General features: G+C 41.9%; 1 protein-coding gene and 1 long non-coding RNA gene across 2 annotated transcripts in view; both read right to left on the bottom strand.

Moving 5' to 3' along the window:
* The window catches only part of LOC139609597 (NLR family CARD domain-containing protein 3-like), a 267,945-nt gene that overhangs the window by 244,001 nt on the left and 7,515 nt on the right, over nucleotides 1-16,429 (bottom strand). The gene's annotated exons all lie outside the window — the stretch shown is intronic.
* Nucleotides 5,664-7,591, bottom strand: LOC139609663 (uncharacterized). Its single transcript, XR_011685289.1, has 4 exons — nucleotides 7,410-7,591; nucleotides 6,890-7,293; nucleotides 6,682-6,777; nucleotides 5,664-6,411 (listed from the first exon to the last, which is right to left on the bottom strand). It is a non-coding gene; the product is annotated as an uncharacterized lncRNA (long non-coding RNA).

The following is a 16,429-nucleotide window of genomic DNA, read 5'->3' as shown; positions in this document are numbered from 1 at the left end:
ACAGACGATTATGTTGAAATCAAGCATTTTTCTGAGCTAGAAAACAAAACATTTAAAATGAAGCATTTTCTGAACTTTCAGGAGTTTGTATGAATCCTGAACTTCATTCCTGCAGACTGGTGAACCCCTCTCTCCCTTCAGAACAACTGCTGCTGACTGTTCACACTGAGCACTGAGCATTGTTCATGAACTATGTCTCGACTACTGTCCATCAAATAAAGCTGCTCAGAGACTGAGTGGGCTCTTTACTGCGACGTGTTTGTACAAATCCATCACTTTGTCCAGTTGACTTCTGACTGTTTATTAGAAAGCTTCAATCAAAGTACAACGTTAAACAGAAAATATCGGAGCCTGCTCACCCTCTTTGTCACAAAAAACCTGCCACTCAAATGGACGGGCAAAAAAACCACACCCCCACAGCCTGCCACCGGAAATGATAGTCAAATCAACATGCAGCCTAAACAAAATGAACAACACAGGCTCCTCTGACCTGAGTGGGTGAGTGGGTGGGTGACCTTAACCATTATGTTAAGATATAATGACAATACAACAATAAAAATACAGTGTCAGTCAATCTCAGTGTTTGCCTGAACTTACCTTTGGTGAAATGTGTGAACTCTGATGGTTGCCAGTGTTTGCCCTCCCCAGGGACGGAGGCACATTTGATTGTACAGATCCACAATCTCCTCCTCTCTGAGTTTTCTTTCTCTGACAGGATTCTGTAGAAGCACAAGTCAGACTTGTCTCCTCGTCTGTTGGTGCATCCAGCTGCACAAAGACTGTTCTGGCCAAATGAACCAAAGAACCTTGTAATGGAAGGAAGCATTGGGTGCGTTGGAGATGGACTTAAGCTGACTTCACCTGACTTGATAGTCAACGTGATCTACCAGTGACTGCAGGGGTGGAGTATAAAACCACTGCAATATGTCAGACTGATTTATGTCAACATGTCAGACCGTTTAGCAAAACCTATAAACTCTGTTTACTCACCCAAACACGTGGTTCTGAAACATTTTCAGGCCAAAGACAAGTTTACACCAGTCTCTGACACATGAAATTACATTTAGTAGGGATGTCATGACAACCACTGCAGTAGCAAATGGTACGTTTTTTTTCCCCTACAGTGTTGTCGGTACTGTAAATGTCGTAGGTACTGGAGATCTGATTCTTCCAGGACTGACGAGAGACTGTTCCAAACTGTTCTAGTCTGACATTAAACTCAGAGAGAAGAAGAAGACAGGTACAGTAACAATAACAACATGTGGAATGACAGCAGCAGGTTCAGGTGCAGCAGCAGGTCCAAAAAAAAAAACCATACCTGGTGTCTGCAGTTTATGATCTGACTCCGATCATCAGGACAAGTTGTAGAGGAGCAGAAGTCAGTGTGTAAACGGAGCCACAGGAGGAAACAGCTCAGAGACAGACATCAGATCTGTACAGAGTTCAGGCTGAGTGAGTCTCAGTTGTTCACTTTATATTAACAACATGTCGTCAACATGTTCATGATCTCAAATTACACCTGAAACGATTCCTCACAAAACTGGATTAATGAAAGTCATGGAGGCAAATTCTTTGTATCCAAGCTTCATTTAATCCATATGACGGCTCAGTTCTCTGCTTACACTGTTGATACATGAGGGAGGGCAGACGTGATTTGATGGAACAGTTTGGAAAATGGAGAAAAAGAAGGAAAAGAACGAGGCGTGAGGTGAAGAGACAGGCCAGAGATGGGATCAAAAAAAAACTCTATTTTAAAACAGAACTAGCCTCATCCAGAAGAAACAATCCTGCCAGAACTTGTTTGGCCTCTTACACCATGCCACAAAGTGAACCAAGAAGACAGTAAATACTTTACACCGGAACTGTAGTTAGGTTAAAACCCACAGTTCTGAAAGTTAAGCTCTATCAACTTAAAGGCAGGATGTTATTATTTTATTTATTTTTATATTTTAGCCTTATTTTGCCTTGTGTGCATTTAGGAAATGACTATTTGACAATTTGAAATGACTTACCTTAGAACTTCAATTAGAAGCCGAGTCCATTTTACTGTCCTGGTGTGGCTGCACAGTTTGTCAAATAAACGCAGGTCTCAATTAGACGCCCGGTTCTCTGGATGTGTCGTCCCTGTCAGTTATCTCATTTGTTCATGCAAATAAAGGTTTAAATAACTATGGCAATCTTCAGCTTTCGTCCTTTCTAAAGTAGGCTACCTGTATTTAATATGGTCCTCTCTCTCTCTCTCTCTCTCTCTCTCTCTCTGCATGTGGTTGTCCTAGATACGCTGTCTCTCAGAGCTAGATCACATGAATTTGTTGTAATATGTTTTTGGATAGCCTGGTATTATTAACAGGAGTATTATTCATACTGATTTAATTAATCAATTTGACAGCATTTCCCATAATTCCTGTGCATGAGTTTTGTGCTGATGGAATTAATGGCCTGTCCCATGTAGACACCTGTCCCAAATATAGGTCAGTGGAATTCAGTGACCGAAGCAGATAAAAGCCCGAGCTATCAATTTAAGTTTTATGGTTCTTATTTTTTATGTATTTGTTTTTGAATTTCAAAACCAAGAATGTAACATGGTACTTGCACATGGCTTTAGTTTTTACAGATAATATTGTATAATTCCTGTAGAGGGTTTTTCTGCTGATGGAATTAATTAAACCTTACCTAATTTAGGCTAACATTAGCTAATTTAGGCTACTGTTAGCTTGTTTAGGCTAACGTTAGCTTGTTCAGGCTAACATTAGCTTGTTTATGCTAACATTAGCTAATTTAGGTTTCCGTTTGCTTGCTTAGGCTACCGTTAGCTTGTTTATGCTAACATTAGCTTGTTTAGGCTAACATTAGCGTGTTTAGGCTAACATTAGCTTGTTCAGGCTAACATTAGCTTGTTCAGGCTACCGTTAGCTTGTTCAGGCTAACATTAGCTTGTTCAGGCTAACGTGGCGACAGCTCATCATGTGAGCTGGGAGCTTATAACATTAGCAGCTACAGTCTCCACTGTTCAGTCTGTCAGAATATAACAGTGACTTTTAAATGAATATTTTCCCTCCATGACTCTGTCCCCTCGTCGCTCAGTTGAACTCCTGCTGGACACTGACTGTATGGAGGTGTGTGTACATGCTGCTGACCTGTGTGGAGACATTTGTTTCTTTTCCCCTCATCAGGTAAATATTCTTCTCAGTGTCCATTAAACACTGGAAACACTTGCACTTTAACTGAACACGCTCAAAAGAATTCAGCATTATAACATCACTCACACACTAACAGTGGAGGGCGTCTCCTGCCGGCAGCTGTGGTAACTCCAGTCTGCTTCTCCAGCAGGATCATGGTTTGATCTCTGGATCTGGATGATGATCTGCTGCCATGTGACCCAGTTATGTTCGGCAGTCACTAGTTCAGTTGTATTGTGCACCACCCACTTAGGTGAGGCTGGGTAAGGTTACTATATGTCTGCTTAGGGGTTAGGGTGGGCTATACCATATACACTATCTGACTATCAAGTGGTTGTTCAGTTATTTCTAGGTGGCTGCAACTGTCTTTGTAAAATGTTACTCAGTCTTGTCAGATTTGAAATGTGAAACCATCTCCCTCAGTTCTCTGGTCCCGTTTTCTAAGTGCTTTCTGTCTCATTCATTGTGTGACTCTTACATTGTTGGTCCCCTGGTGAACACTGGTGACTGTGTGGGAGGGTTTGCGTTGTGGCCTACCTCAGTGACTCTGTCTGCTCTGGACTTATCTTTTTCCTTCCTCTGTCTCTGAAGTCTTTGCCTCTCCTCTTCATGCTCCTTCTGCTGCTCTGTTGGTTGCTGTGACATCAGCAGCTGCCTCCTTGTCTCCATCTCTGTCTGCTGTAATTAACAATGTCACTCATCTTCTTTATTTTCTTCACTGAGCAAAAATCTTTCTTACCAGCATTTCATCATTACACTGTGGATCAGAAACAGAAATGTAACTGTAACTGACATGTTTCATATCTAAACTCATAACCCAGCAGTGTAGCAACAAGTGCAGTTAATACAACATGAAAATTCATCACAAGGAGCTCAAAAGAAGCTTTTTCTGTCACATGAAAACTTTTTTGTGATCAACAAACTGCACACAGGAATTAAAAAACAATGCAGTCACATGTTATAAAATACTTATTAAATCATCTTTATTTTTCATGTTATCGGTTAAAGAAACTGCAGAAAGTCACAAATGCAACAATTTCAAACCTTTCATGTGAAATTTCTTCCAGAGCAAGTAAATCTACACAGTTTTCCACACATGCAACTTAGACAACAAGTAAAACAAAGTTTTCTGCTTCAAACTGTGTTGTACAAGAGGAAAAAGTACGTTGGCATCTCCTGACTACAAACAGAGATGCACATCTTAATATAATGCCTGTTGGATTGTAACTGATGGAAAAAGTGACTCACTGAACAGGAAAACACAGGAAAAGTAAATTCTCCTTTTCCACAACATGAAACAGTTTGACCAAAGAGAAATAAGAGAGTGAAGCGAGGAGGTCTTACCTGTCCACAGGCCAAATGTACATAGGACTGTAGAACTCTACTGTCCTGCAGATGATATGCAAATGAGCCTCTATGATGTCAGAGGACGTCACAACATGAGCGTTCTATTCCAGCTGTCAGTTCTATTGTCAATGAATTCCAATCATATTATACAGTGAAATCATGTAGAGCACATTTCTTAACAAAAGTACAGGTGAAATAAAGCTCAATAAAATATATAACACAATTTATAACTTATTTATTTACTGTATTTATAAGAGACAATGTACAATATTAAATATGGGGCTATCTGATGCAGTGTAGCAGAGTTAGCCTGAGGCTAATTTTCATCTGCAGTCCCAATAAAACTTCCACACAGTGATGAAACAGCACTGAGCAAATTAAACAAGACACATTACATACAGTATCACACACACACACACACACACACACACCTGGTGTATAATAAATAAACTTCACTCACTAACTTTATTCAGCTTTGTGTTTCATTAAACATGACCTTGAGAGGACATTAGCTTGTGACATTTCTATAGGTCACAAACACACAAAAATAATACAACTGAAAAGTCATCAAAAATAGTCAAATGTGTTAAGTTCAATGACTTTGATGAAGTAATTAAAACAGTTATATTAAATATTACATGTTTAACTATTACCTATTACCTCAAAAGTAACCCTCCCAACACTGATAATTCCATCTAAATCCTCACAATATGAAGGGTTGATAGCCCCAATATTGTTGTGGTCATTATTAGTAGTATCTATAGAAGACTCAATAACAGTGGCTGCAATAACAATAATACTGATGATTAATTAGCAGTGTCAAAAAAAATCAATCAGGAAGGAGAAATGATTAATGCCACACAGTCAAACAAGAATCTGAAGATTTATGAACAAACATTTTAACCTTATGCCACTGAAATAAACTGATGCTACATATGCTACTGACTAGATGACAAAAATTCTCTCTGAATAAGTCAACAAAACATCACACGTTCTTAAGTTAAAATACAATCAAACACATAAACACATAAAAAGAGACACAAAACATCACTATCAAAACGACTATGTAGCTTATTCTTCATGAAACAACAGACTCATTATCCGTGGGCGAGGACAGATCTGTTGTCACAGAGTTACAGTGCATTCAGACCCTTCCACTTTTCCACATTGTGTTATTTTACAGCTGTGCTCCTTTCCACAATAAGTCCAACCAGCTGAATTTACCACAGACTGACTCCAGTCAAGGTGGAGAAACATCTCAGAGATGATGACGAGAAATGGAACCTGAGCTAAAGTTCAACTGTCACAGCAAAGTGTCTGAATACTTGAGGAAATGTGATATTTCAGTTTTTCCTTTTTAATACATCTCCAAAAAAAATCTTCAGAAATTCTGTTTTCACTTTGTCATGATTGAATTTAGATTGATGAGGAAAAAATGAATGTAAATGACCAGTAATAAATACATAATCAATAATCAATACATAAAGCCCCTTTAAGGAGGTTTCCTACCAAGTGATGTTGGCAATTTAGCAGTTTTCTCACTAGATTTGGCAACTTTTAAATGAATAGCAAATGAATTTCAGTGCTCTGTTCATAATACTAATACTTCAGTTACACAGTCTGTTCAACAGTCTGCGTAAAACAGTGTTTTTAATATTAGTGTTAGATTTAGATGCACATTGAGGGGCTGCTTGAAAAAAATAGCTAATTCTAGAGGTAATTACAGTCAGTATAACTGAATTATCTTTAGATTACAACTATTAATAATCTTGTATGTATGTACAGGCTTTACTGAAAACAGCTGGAAACACTGCTCCTAAGATGTCATTGGAAATCATCCAGGAAGTTGTTGTTGTTCTCCTGTGTGACTTCAGGTGTTTGGGTCCTGGAAATTAAATATATATGTATCAGTTTCATTCAAAATGTTTCTTTACTCAGTCAATATTATGTCATCAATTTATTCTGAACAGTTTATGAGCAAGTTAGGCAAGTTGGAAGGTATCAAATCTGACAACATAAAACCAAGTGAACTTATCTGAAGGTTGAGTAAGGAGGGAAGGATCTAACAACAGTTATAGGTGGACAAACATTTATGAACTCTCATAGACACAGACACAGGTATTAAAACAACACAGAGGCCGGTTTAAAGAAAGACCTTTTCTTATGTTGTATAATCAAGGGAATGATGACTGCAGCAATGATGGCTGCAGCAACACAACCATTAAGGCCACTGACACAATCCAAGTCCCAGCTTTAAGACAAAGAGAAAAACTGTTGATATGATTCACTCAACAACTATAAAGCAACAACAGATCAAATGAGAACACTGGCCTGAGAACATCTGAGCATGAATATTAACTTACTGAAGTTTCTATTGTCAGATCCAGATTCCTCATCAAAACCCGGAAAAGAGACTCACATCAGAATCATAAAATCCTTCTCAGTCTATGAATCTCTGGAAGAGTCACTCAGCATCAGCAGACGTGTGTTTGAGCCCAGGAATCATGGGAAACACCTCTTTCTGAACACAGAGCACTCGCACTGCACATCTAACCTGTGTGCTGTTGCCACAGAAACCTGACAGCACGGCTGTAGTGGTGACAGCGACTGTGCGCTTGGTGTTGGTGACGCTGACAGTGTTGTATTGTGAGAAGCAGACGTGTGGTGGTGGGACATGCAGTGTTCCTGTTGAAGCAGGTGGAGCTGTGGCTGAGCAGGACACCACAGTAGAGTCTGACTGTAACATGTTGAGAGGCTTCATGCAGCTCTGCAGAGAAACAGATATTGAACAAATATCAAATGGATGAAGTTGTTAGTTTGTACAAAAGTCTGCACAAACTGCTCATTGAAACAGGTTCCACTTGTAATGCAGTCAGATCTCACCATAGATCTGGAGGCAGGTTGTAACACTGAGATCACTGTCAGGGCTGGTTTGAAACAAACAGCGACAGCAGCCTTCATCCTGCTCCGTCACATTCCTGATAACTATGGAGCAGCTCTGCACTCCATCATCTTTAAACTCCACTTTATCTCTAAAATCAGGACTGACACTGACACCAAGCTTTTTGTTGTTGGTGGCAATATTCTTCTCCCTGCTGGATAAAACTTTCTCCAACGTGACTTGAATAACATCTCCAGATTTCATGAGTGGGCAGTTGGAACGAGCCTTTTCTCCCGCTGCTGCCTCCACAGTCTGCTGTGTTTGTATCACAGCTGCTGCACCTGCATGGAGGGAGTGAAAATACAGTTCAGTTTAAGATCTGAGCTTCCAGCTGTGTGTGAGCAAGAGCATCACTGCACAACAGTGATTTGTAGAAACTACAACTTGATGAAATCTGTCATCACATGGCATCCAGGCCACGTTTTCTCACACTGAGCACTCAAAATGCTATTAAACTCTATTAAATCTGGAGGGGACTTGTATTCTGACCTTGATGGTGACTGCATTAAAAACACATGCAGCATTAACTATTTCATTCTGTTGTTTTTCTCACTGTCCAAAGACAAGCGTTGCAGTATTCAAGTCTTACTTGAAGAGAGCCTATGAAATCCTAATTGTGCTCCATCACACCACATACAACTCAGTTTATGAAGTTGTGTTGGACATGGTGAGTCAGGGCGGCCATTCACATGTGACTCTGGTATCAGAGAAATATATACAAAGTTGAACTGAACTGTAATACAGGAAGTATAAAAGATTACCTGTGGCCCTTATAAATGACAAATGTGAGGGAAATGACTTCATTGTTTGTGTTGCTGGAAAAATCATAAATGAAATAAATAATTCCTGATCATGACTGAATGTAGTGTAGTTTGTCCCACATTTGCACCTAGAAGTAACAGCTCATATATCTAAATATATGTACTACACATGCTTCACCTTCAGTCTTTATTATGTCAGAGTTATCCTGAACTCAAATGTATCAGTTGTTGTGAGAGATCATTTATTTTGTTATTCCAGCAACTTCAAATCAAAGAGTTTATTTCCAAGGGGAAAATGGGTCAAATGATTTCTATGTGTCTTTCTTATTAATGCAGTGTATTTCATTTTATCTCCATATGCAGACTTTGTGTTGACACCGTGTGTTGGTGTGCTCATGTAACATTTAACAGCCGCTCACACTGAAGCACTTGTCTTTGGAAAGTGAGACAAATGATGTCATAAAGTCACCACAACGGCTCACCGCTCACCCTGGGCCGTTTCTGTGCATTTCCCCTCAAGCTCTGATAACAAGTGCACTTTAACTTTGGGGGCTCGGTGCCTCCGGGGGAAAAGTCCTTCTGATGTGCTGCTTCTCTGTATAAACACTGATCTCGTGCTCATAAACTGATCAAAACGTTGGGACGACTTGTATCTGCAGCAGTGCAGTGCAATAGCACTTTGATTATTCAGTGTAATAGTGCACCGTGTCCTCCATATTCAGTGTGGCCCCAAACTCTGATGCCTGATGGGACTGTGGCGGCTGCGCAACATCTTTAGAGAGACCGGTTAGAGATGTCAGACTTTTTGTTTTCTCAGACACAACAAGCAGAAACACCACTTTGACCGTGGGACAAGGAAACGACCTGAGGTGTGGGAAGGTGAAAGAGGAAGAATTAGACAGCAGAACCATTGGCAACCGGCTGTCACTCTGAAGAAACATGAGCAGCCAAGGTCCTACACTGTACAGACTGAACATGAGCCGGTCTACAGGAGAACCAGGAGACACACACTGAAAACAAAGGAGACCTTGATTTCCCCACAACAAACTGAGGCTGTTGAAAATGTGCCTGACTCACCACAGCTGATGGAGAACGGACAGCAGCCTGCAGAGACAGGACCAGAACCAAGAGACCACCAAGAAAGACTCTGACCTGCAGGGTCCCCACTACCTGCTGTCACACCTGAGTCCTCAGTGAGAAATGAGACTGAGCACTGAGAACTGTGGAAACACTTCAAGCTGTGGGAGGCCTGTTAGAGTTCCCATAAGACACCAAGACTGAGGGCAGAGGCTGTTAAAGAAAGTGAAGCCACTAAGTTGTTGAGAGGTTAAGTTTATATAATGTAGAGCAGAAACTGAGTTGTGTGAACTTTCTATTGTTACTAAAAACAGGGAGATGTCATGTATTGTGTTGTGGTACTGGAGCTGCCAACAGGAGGAGCTGTAACATTACAGACGTTGTTCTGGTTCTACTGTAGACGCACCAGTAAAACAGGTTCTGTCTGCTTCAGGCGTCTCCTCCTTTGGTCTGATAGAGCACAAGGTCATTTTACAAAAACCACGAACACAAAAGTGTAATTCATTCAGATTCAGCAGCATCATAAACCAGCAAGAGGAGAAACGGTGGTGACTGAGGTGGTGAAGTCAGATCGTCTGTCTGTTCCTCATCATTTCTCTTCCTTTCGGCCAGAAGGCTCCACAGATTCATAGAACCCAAAGTGTTTTTCAGAAAAACTATTCCAGGTTGTGAATATTGTCATGTGAAGTCCAGCAGACAGTCGGACAACAACGTCTTCACTTCTCCCAACAGAAAAAACAGTTTTTCACCTGGCTGGAGGCTTTGGGTGTGTTTGTTTTCATTAGTTTATGAACTCCTAACCAATGAGTGAGCCAGCTAACCTTTTCTCTGCAAAGAGACAAGAAAAAAGGAGACATCTGATTGGATAAACTCTTTTAGCTTCTGAAGCTGCTATAGCTAGCATCCAGCCCCCTCTGTTGGCCACAACAAGCACAACGCTAGACGTCTGTCTGTCTGCTCTGCTGCCCGTCTCTCCACTCTGTTTTTAATTCACAGGGAAAAACAGGGACATTTCCAGGGACATTATTGATCATAAAGGAGGATTTAAAGTCCAGTTAATGAATGATCCATTGAATCAATGACACTTGTTGGATTTTTCAAGCCTGTCTGAAAACAACACTCACATGTCCATATACACAATGAAAGAGTTGTTGGTCTGTGTGATTGTTCCTCCTTAACACAACTTAAATGAAGAGATGGAGGATAAAAACAACATGTTCCTCCTGTACAATAATATCTGGTAAAGTTCAGCTGAAGAACATGAGGCTCTGACTCATCTTCAGAGTTCAAGTCATTTTACTGTGAAATTCCCTCTTTGTGAAGCTCAACAAGGAAACTGTTCAGAGCTGAACTTGATGAGCTTTAAGTCCAGAGACACTGATGATGCTCTGTCAGATCCAGAGGAACACACAGGGATGATGGTGGACTGGACTCTGTGTGTGACAGTGGAGCTGTTCTCAGATCAGTTCAGACTGCAGCACTGAGAGTCATCTCCACTTCTTCTGGTTCCTCTGTCAGTCACTGCTGGATCAAGCTCTCCTCTCCTCTCTCACCTGGAGAAAGGCTTTGACCCCAACTGTGTAGAGAAGAAGAAAGCAGAGGAGATGAATCAGTGTTTACAGAGACTCACTTCATCAGTCAGTGATGCAGCAGGGACTTCAGTCCTGTTCAGACCAGATGTGCAGCAGCTGCTTCCTCTCAGCTCTCATGTTAACGTGTTGGAGTGAACACACTGAGCTGGAAGCTCACAGACCTGCAGAGACGTTCAGCATCAAGTCTGTTCACTCTGCACATTTCACTCAGTCCACAGTGGAAACAAAGTGCTGAGTCAGCAACAGGTCAGTGATGGATTCACTCCTGTTACCTGTCAGCTGATGTCACTTTAAACACAGAGTCTCTGTGTGTTGATCAACATGTGAGCTGCTTCTGAAACATCACCTGACTGAACATGGAGGCTGTCACTAAGAGCCAGGGACTGTCAGGCTCCATCACACTGATCTCAGAGCTGTGACACAGATGAAACTGATCAGCTGTTTAGTGTTGAAACCAGAGAACAAACAGTCTCAGATCAGATTGGACAGTTTGATGAATGAGGACACTGTCTCTGTCCATCTGTGAGGCTGTCAGCTGGAATCAGCTTTATTTCCTGTACACATCAACACAACAACAACAGTCGTCTTCACATCAACTCACACACATGATCACAACAAGCTTCTGGCTGCTCTGATTGGCTGACTGTTGTCTCTCTCTCTGTCTGTCTGTCCAATCCTGAAGCCTGTCCCCGTTCTCCTCTCACAGCTTCACTGAGGAAAGCAGCCACTGAGGAGGTTGGAGGTTCACAGGAAACACTGGATCTTTGCTCTGATACTAACTGTGTTTAGTACAATACTGCTGAGAGCAGCATGGACTGACTCCGCCCCTCTACTGACCTCAGAGTCTCCAGTCTACAGTCTGGACTCTCCACGAGACCACGGAGATCCTTCAGGTCTGAATCCTGCAGGTCGTTTCCAGTGAGGTCCAGTTCTCTCAGATGGGAGGGGTTGGACTTCAGAGCTGAGACCAGAGAAGAACAGCTGATCTCTGACAAACTGCAGCTCCACAAACTGAATAAAGAATCAAAGATGTAGATCAATGATTGATAATCAATCAGATTTGTCCTGATCAATGATCTTTGTCTAAAATGAGTAGAGTGACTTTGTCCTTCTGTTATTGTGGATCTTCATCATGTCAGTACAACACAACATTGTCAACACAACAGTTGTGTGTGTTGTGTTACAGATGAAAACACACACACAGTTTGATCAAACAGACATTAGTCCTGACACTTCACTGAAATCTACTGAAAACAAGAAGATTGTTTCTTCACTTTCTTTGGACAAATATTAGTTGTGAGGATCTTGTGTATGTTGTTGTGATAAAAATGAATTGACTTGAACAACTAACACTGGACATTTTCTACAGTGGATTTAGAAAACATGAGTCCTCTGACTGAGAGAAATACGAGTGTGTGAGCTGTGAAGGTTGAACTGAAGTGAACAGACATTATTCATGACAAGTGAGTGAAATGAGCTGAAACTGAAGAATCATTCTCAGTCTGAGAGAAGAACAACTGGAAACATGAGACAACAACTATTTACAATGTCATTCATTCATTCACAGTCAATGGATTCAACTTGTGTGTGAAGCTTCATTAGCTGTGGATTCAAGATATAAGATCTACAACAGTGAACTGACCTCAGAGTCTCCAGTCTACAGTCTGGACTCTGCAGAAAACCACACAGACCCTTCACTCCTGGATCCTGCAGGTCCTGGTTGTGGCTCAGGTCCAGTTCTCTCAGATGGGAGGGGTTGGACTTCAGAGCTGAGCCCAGAGAAGAACAGCTGATCTCTGACAACCTGCAGCTCCCCAATCTGAATAAAGAATCAAAGATGTGAGTTTAGGAGACAAAGTTCCTGCTTGAAACCACAAAGAGTCAAACAGACAAAGTAAAAACAGCTCTCATTAATATTCATGACAACATGCTGCTGCTTCAATAAAGACGTAGTGACTCCACCTCTTCAACTCTGCCAGCTCCACCTGTGGCTCCATCTATACAAACTCATGTTGTACAGATTCTACTAAAGATCCTCAAGTTTTCAAAGACAACAAACATGTCAGGCTGAAGTTTGGAGACATGAGAACAAATGTATAGAAATATATATTAAATTCACTAGTTGATGGAACGGCAGAGACACAGACACCTGGTGACTGAGCTCAAATATTTAACACAGTCAAACCTACAGGATTTAAAGTGATGAAACAACCTGTTGCTATGGCAACTCTGCAGTGAATATTGGAGTCAGTACAAACATCACAGAACCTTATAAAAGTGTTGGGACCATCAGCTATTGATTATAGATCAGTTATTGTCTGACAGATTCAATGTGTTTCTGTTGGTGTTTTAAAAAGTCATGAGGTGAAAGTTGAAGAGAAACAGTCACTGGACTAAAAGCAGAGAAGAAGAAAACAGACTTTACCATGAAGATCCTCAGTGTGGATCAGTATAATATCAGCCTCATGTCTGCAGCTCAGTGTCAACACAACTTTCACATCACATTCATCTCAGCACAGAAAGAAAACATGGAGTCTGACCTCAGAGTCTCCAGTCTACAGTCTGGACTCTGCAGAAAACCACACAGACCCTTCACTCCTGGATCCTGCAGGTCCTGGTTCCAGCTCAGGTCCAGTTCTCTCAGATGGGAGGGGTTGGACTTCAGAGCTGAGCCCAGAGAAAAACAGCTGATCTCTGACAAACTGCAGCTGTTCAATCTGAATAAAGAATCAAAGATGTAGATCAATGATTGATAATCAATCAGATTTGTCCTGATCAATGATCTTTGTCTAAAATGAGTAGAGTGACTTTGTCCTTCTGTTATTGTGGATCTTCATCATGTCAGCACAACACAACATTGTCAACACAACAGTTGTGTGTGTTGTGTTACAGATGAAAACACACACACACAGTTTGATCAAACAGACATTAGTCCTGACACTTCACTGAAATCTACTGAAAAAAAGAAGATTGTTTCTTCACTTTCTTTGGACAAATATTAGTTGTGAGGATCTTGTGTATGTTGTTGTGATAAAAATGAATTGACTTGAACAACTAACACTGGACATTTTCTCCAGTGGATTTAGAAAACATGAGTCCTCTGACTGAGAGAAATACGAGTGTGTGAGCTGTGAAGGTTGAACTGAAGTGAACAGACATTATTCATGACAAGTGAGTGAAATGAGCTGAAACTGAAGAATCATTCTCAGTCTGAGAGAAGAACAACTGGAAACATGAGACAACAACTATTTACAATGTCATTCATTCATTCACAGTCAATGGATTCAACTTGTGTGTGAAGCTTCATTAGCTGTGGATTCAAGATATAAGATCTACAACAGTGAACTGACCTCAGAGTCTCCAGTCTACAGTCTGGACTCTGCAGAAAACCACACAGACCCTTCACTCCTGGATACTTCAGGTTCTGGTTTCCACTCAGGTCCAGTTCTCTCAGATGGGAGGGGTTGGACTTCAGAGCTGAGCCCAGAGAAGAACAGCTGATCTCTGACAAACTGCAGTTCTCCAATCTGAATAAAGAATCAAAGATGTAGATCAATTACTGATAATCAATCAGATTTGTACTGATCAATGATCTTTGTCTAAAATGAGAAGAGTGACTTTGTCCTTCTGTTATTGTGGATCTTCATCATGTCAGCCTTCTACACACATCATCCAAATGTCAGCACAACATTCATACAGCTGTTGATGTGAACACAGGTTGATCAGCTGCTGCTGACCTCAGTTCAGTCTGTAATCAGAGGAGAATCAGAGGATTCACGTCTGTTTAGTCTGTTCCCTCTCTGACACTACAGACATCAGCACAGAAACAAAACACTGAGGACGTGAACAAACAGTGAGAACTCAGTCACACTGTTCAGAACAAACATGGTGGAGCAGCTTCAATGTTCCAAAGTCACCAAACAACTGCACAATGTCACATTCACAGGAGGAGGGAAAAGATTTCTCTGTGTCCACATCTTTAAAGAAGAACTTGTGTCACTGTTGAGAACTTGAGGAGGACGAGTGCTCGGCCTCAGTCTACCACCGGTGTTACAGCCCATTCTGTGAGCCGTCAGATTCTGTGACCTGCAGCAACAACCAGTTCACCTTCAGGTAACGTTCAGAGCCTCCTGCTGGAAAACACCACAGATTTATTCAGCTGATCTTCACTGAATGAGGAAGTAGAATTCATCTGATTTTCACATCAACCCCCCAGTGAGGAGCAGACTGAGTGAGGACGGGGTTAATGAAGGTCACAGAGAACAGATCAAACCTGTGCTCACAGTCCTACAACCCTTCAGCTCAGCACAACGTCCACGGTTTAGGTCTGATAGTTGATGAACAGAGTTTCTCTGAGTGTCAGTGTCAGTCTGCTCTGGTAACTGCTCCTGAACCACAGTCACATGACCACTTGTGTTATTCATGTGATTAGAAGAAGCTCCATTCTTCAAGATCAAGTCTGACCTTTTGTTGTGTTCACACACAATCAACTAGATATGACATGAAGGACACCTGGAGCGCTTTGAGTTCACAGTGCACAGGTTCAGAGAAGCACAACGTGGACTTGAAGAGAACAGAAGTGAGAGCAGCTCAGTTCAGGTAACAGGGACCAGACTGATCTGCCAACAAAACCCCTACAGCCAACCTCCCCTGGAGCTCAGCTTTCAGAGCAGGCTCCTCTGCCTCTGCTGCCAGCTCTGTGTATCTGAGCTGTTTCCTCTCAGAGGCCGTTTCTCCTGCGTCCTCCCATGGTACTGTCAGCTCCACAACATACACAAGCTGCTGTGTTTCTGACCACAACACAACATCTGCTCTCAGATCAGTGGCAGCTGTCTCCTGAGGAACTAGGAGCTGTTTTCCTGGATCTCCTCTGATTGGCCAGTCCCTCTCTGCCTTCAGCTGCATCACGCCTGTTCAAAGCTGCTTCCTGAGTCTTTCACCCTCACCAACAAATCAAATCCATCTTGTCTCCTTCTGCCTCCGGTGAGTTCACCTCTGAGCTCTGACTCTCAGTGGCTGCTGGGAGACACCTCAGCACCTGCTGATGTCTCCAGGTGTGTGGGCCTGGAGACAGGCTTGTTTTAGCCCCTGATAGAAGGAGCCACATGAAGCTCCACCTGAACATAGAGGACATGTTGGCTCCTCAGCTGTTTATTCACTATGATGTTGGGGAGGTGGGAGCTGCTCATAAATTGCTCCCAGCATCAATCTAATCCTTCCTGCCTCCATGTCCCAGCTGAGTTTCCTCTTGTCTCCACTTTCCCGCCTCAGCCACTGGCCCTGCTTTGATCTGGTTTGTGTTGCAGTCTGAAGGTCTGTGGCTTCCCATGATGCTGCAGTGCTGACATCAACACACAACAACAGCTGCAATATGTGTTGGTTGCAGAGAGCTGCAGCTTTGCTGGTGTTCAGATCAGCAGCAGCAGCAGAAGATCTGTGAGACTGTTGCAGTTTGATTCTCATCAACTTTCTGATTTTAACATCAAACTCTGTCAATTCTCTGCTGCTCTGAATCACAAACACTGTGACTGC

Source organism: Trachinotus anak, unplaced genomic scaffold (genome assembly GCF_046630095.1).
Source record: "Trachinotus anak isolate AG129_WGS33_773 ecotype Australia unplaced genomic scaffold, CSIRO_AGI_Tana_v1 ptg000026l, whole genome shotgun sequence".
NCBI classification, from domain to species: domain Eukaryota; kingdom Metazoa; phylum Chordata; class Actinopteri; order Carangiformes; family Carangidae; genus Trachinotus; species Trachinotus anak.
Note: the sequence above shows the minus strand (reverse complement) of the source record. Positions and strands in the feature narration are given on the sequence as shown.